Genomic DNA, 4,156 nt, shown 5'->3' with positions numbered 1-4,156 from the left:
TTAAATGAATTATGTCTTAATGCATCAATAGCATGCCAGAATGAACTTAGTTTTGTAAGGAGTAAAGCTGCAGCCCTTATGTTTTACCTGAATCTGCCTTCCTGCCACTGTGATTGTGACCCATAAAAAAAGCCTCTGTGGGACAATTTAATCCAGATTTGAGAATTCTACGTACATTGGATTATGATCTGGCCTGGTCCAATGTGGTCCAGGTGTTTAGTGACGGGTTTCACCAATGCCAGCAAAGTTAATGTCTTTACCTAAAATGTGTAAAACGTAAATTAGTAGTTACGTATCTATGTTAAAAAAAAAAAATGAGGCGGCCAAATGAACAAATGAATAAAATTCACTTGTGAAAAGAATACCGACTCCTGAAATGTTAAGGGTGCCACAGAATGTCAGAATGTGCACTGTGAGAATCTAGGTGTTCAGACCATCAGGAAAGAAAAGAGGAACATACAAATACTTACATCGTAATTTATTCATGTATATAACAAATTGATTATTTTTGATGCACACAAACTTCATGGCACATTATAGTGGGTACCATTACTGAATCCACTTTGGACTTGGGTAAAATACACTGTTATGGTGTGTGTATTAGCTGCTGTCACACTACTTAAGATGAACATAATGATTTAAGGAAAACAGTACAGCCAAAAAAGAAAGAAATGTATTATGCATTTTCAAAAACAAAGGCATGTTTAAAAGTGTCTTCAGTTAACAATTCACATTTTCCTGTAAATGTTACAAAAATATCACAGAGTTCATTACATTACAAGTTATCTTTTAATAAATGTTCTAAGGACTCTTCCTGCTGTATAATATGGAAGACATACACTGAGTTCAGAGATAGATTTCAGCTGAGTGTAGAGGACATGTTTCCTGACCACCCATGGTCTACCACTGTAAGTTAGCCAGGTCTGCAGGTCTGCAAGTCTATTCTGGGAGTCACCAACTCTGCACAAACCCGTTTCTTAAAACTGAAACATTACATAGTCCACTGTAGCCTTGTAAATGTCTCTTCCATTGTCCTGGGAGGGAGTAATAGGATTGATGGCTGCCATCAATCCTGCCATCGCCTGTGGTCCCAGAGGGCAATGGACTGGTGGGAGAACTACACCTGTGGACGCTTCACCCAAACTGTCCAGGTTCCTGCCCGGGACAGTTTGCATACCCTATAAATAAGAAATATTGTTCTAACCTTTAGTGTACTTCACAGAACAATCAAGCTTAGCAAAATTGTGAATACAGTGCTGTGAAATTTTTTGGGGCCCATTCCTATCATTTTAGCTATATTTGTCACATCTGTCATGTAATATTGTGCTTGGATTTAACTTTGTTGAGCTTTTACCTCTAGACTCTCTGGAGCAGCCACAGGAGTCTGGGTCCATAGCTGATTGGGAGTCAGGTTTTGTTCAGTTCGCAGAGGATGGTTGTCCCATGCACCTGTAAAAGTGTCGAGGTCCATTCGGAGGCGTGGTACAAATACATACTGGGCACAAAAAAGTGCAGACTGATGGAGGGATCTAGCAGCTCATCTTCTTCAAGACTGTGAAGCAGCTCATAGTATACACTTGTTACTGCCATCCACACGTCACGCCACAAGGGCTCAACCCTGCAAGAGGGAAAACAAACAACAAAAATCACACAAAAATAAACGAGTCACAATTACAAAAGGCATTTGTATGCTGATGTTTTGGGATAACCACCTTCATTGGAATTATCCTAATTTACAAGGGCAGTGGCTGCACTTTTGAGCATCACTTCCATAGGAACATTTGCTGTGATGTGGGGCACCAAACTCTAAAAGGTACTTTCAAATCCAAAACAACAATACAGCTTATTTTGACATACCTTTGATTGTGCACGCTCTTTCCTGATATGAAGCTTCCTCTACCACAGCCGTGAACAGTGAATATGCAGTGAGCAATGGCAACATTCTTAACTGCTTGGTCACCTTGAACTCTAAATAATGACAGAAACAAAGAAAAATGTTTACAGTTAATAACATTTGACTAACAAAATAGAATATTGGAGGATCTTGCCATTTTCTCACCTTACTGGAAAGCCAAATTCATCAACAGAGCTCATGAAGAAGCCAAGTGCAGTTGTTGCCTTGTTATTGTTAGCAGCACTCAGGTACGTTATCTCAATCAATCAATCAATCAATGTTTATTTATATAGCCCCAAATCACAAATGTCTCAAAGGACTGCACAAATTATTACGACTACAACATCCTCGGAAGAACCCACAAAAGGGCAAGGAAAACTCACACCCAGTGGGCAGGGAGAATTCACATCCAGTGGGACGCCAGTGACAATGCTGATTATGAGAAACCTTGGAGAGGACCTCAGATGTGGGCAACCCCCCCCCCCCCCCCCCCCCCTCTAGGGGACCGAAAGCAATGGATGTCGAGCGGGTCTAACATGATATTGTGAAAGTTCAATCCATAGTGGCTCCAACACAGCCGCGAGAGTTCAGTTCAAGCGGATCCAAGACAGCAGCGAGAGTCCCGTCCACAGGAAACCATCTCAAGCGGAGGCGGATCAGCAGCGTAGAGATGTCCCCAACCGATACATTGGAATATGGTAATACTACAATGAGTTTGTCTTGGAATAAGTGTTTACCTTTCGTAAATATCCATCAATTCCGGCGAAGAGGACAATACCATATCTGACAAGAAAAAAAAAATTATTAATTGTATAATTTCAACCTCAGATATTAAAAAATTAAAAACAAAATACAGATCCACAAGGAGTGATTTTGAATACATTTTGACATTATATGTGCAAATGTAATTTTACCAGGTCAAATATAATTGTGGTAATCTAATCTGTTAATTTAAAAAAAAAAATAGCTACACTGGATATGTGTTGTGGGTGTCAAAAACTACATTTCAAATTTTCACAATGACAGTGTACCTGATTAATTTGTGGTTTGTATCCACATGAACCAGTGAGAGGGGAGCCTTTACAGCAGGGGTGCCCATTACGTCGATCGCGAGCTACCAGTCGACCGCGGGGGGTGTGTCAGTCGATCTCCAGCCAGGCTTTTAAAAAAAATAGACCTAAAAATTAGTGATCATCAATCTTCACCAAGACGTCACTTAAATGACATTCACGGTCTTGCGAGATGACGCTGGCTGCTGCAAGATCATTATTATTAAAAATGACCGAGAAGAAGGCGAGAAACACTTTTTATTTCAACAGACTCTCGCGCCGTACTTTCCGTCAAAACTCTAAAGGCCGACTGCACATTTCCTATCTTCACAATAAAAGCCCTGCTTCATGCTGCCTGCGCTAACTAAATACAGAGTCTCGGAAAACTGGCGCGCACAAGCGATCCCTCAGAAAGCTGGCGTGCACATCACTTGTGCACGCCAGCTTTCCCAGACTCTTATTTTGTTAGCGCAGGCAGCATGAAGCAGGGCTTTTATTGTGAAGATAGGAAATGTGCAGTCGGCCTTTAGAGTTTTGACGGAAGGGACGGCGCGAAAGTCTGTTGAAATAAAAAGTCTTTCTCGCCTTCCTCTCTGTCATTTTTTCATAATAATGAACTGGCAGCAGCCCGTGTCATCTCACAAGACCCTCGGGTGCCGTGATTGTCAATCAAGCAAGCTACGGAATTTGCCGCCAATGTTTTTCTTGTAAAGTGTATGGAAGCTGAATGAATTAGAAGCCAAAAACCAACCACTTTCATGTGGTATTGTACAGAAAGGACAACTTTTTTTCTCCTCCATTTGAAAATGTGGGCGTTATCATCATTACTGTCTGATTCCAATCAATGCAAGTCATCAGAATCAGGTAATACACCAACTTATATTCTTGTCTTCGTGAAAGAAAGACATCTATATGTGTTGCACATGCTTGTATCATTAAACACATTTAACTTGTTTACAAAAATGTCTCTTTCATAAATAAATAAATATAAATGATATATATAAATGAGGTAGATCCCCTCGAGTTGGTCAATTGAAAAGTAGCTTGCCTGCAGAAAAAGTGTGGGCACCCCTGCTTTACAGAATACACCCTTCTGGCAACACAGCCCATACATGCCATTCTCTCCAAGATCGCGGCAGAATCCACGCGTTGCATGGATGCTGAAACCTGCTCCCATGTCACACGGTGTCCCGTAGCCTGCCGCTCACCTTTC

The 4,156-nt window shown here is 41.0% G+C and overlaps 1 long non-coding RNA gene across 2 annotated transcripts; it reads right to left on the bottom strand.

The window, feature by feature from the left end:
* Positions 1-463: 463 nt before the first annotated feature.
* On the bottom strand, positions 464-3,154 carry LOC133564952 (uncharacterized). 2 transcript variants are annotated; one of them, XR_009809387.1, is made up of 5 exons: positions 2,926-3,154; positions 2,632-2,677; positions 1,858-1,968; positions 1,355-1,618; positions 464-1,178 (listed from the first exon to the last, which is right to left on the bottom strand). It is a non-coding gene; the product is annotated as an uncharacterized LOC133564952 (long non-coding RNA). The 2 variants fall into 2 exon arrangements; XR_009809386.1 differs by lacking the exons at positions 2,632-2,677; positions 2,926-3,154 and having other exon boundaries at positions 1,858-2,352.
* Between the last annotated feature and the right edge of the window lie 1,002 nt (positions 3,155-4,156).

Source organism: Nerophis ophidion, linkage group LG13 (genome assembly GCF_033978795.1).
Source record: "Nerophis ophidion isolate RoL-2023_Sa linkage group LG13, RoL_Noph_v1.0, whole genome shotgun sequence".
NCBI classification, from domain to species: Eukaryota; Metazoa; Chordata; class Actinopteri; order Syngnathiformes; family Syngnathidae; genus Nerophis; species Nerophis ophidion.
This window is presented reverse-complemented; position numbering and strand designations above follow the sequence as displayed.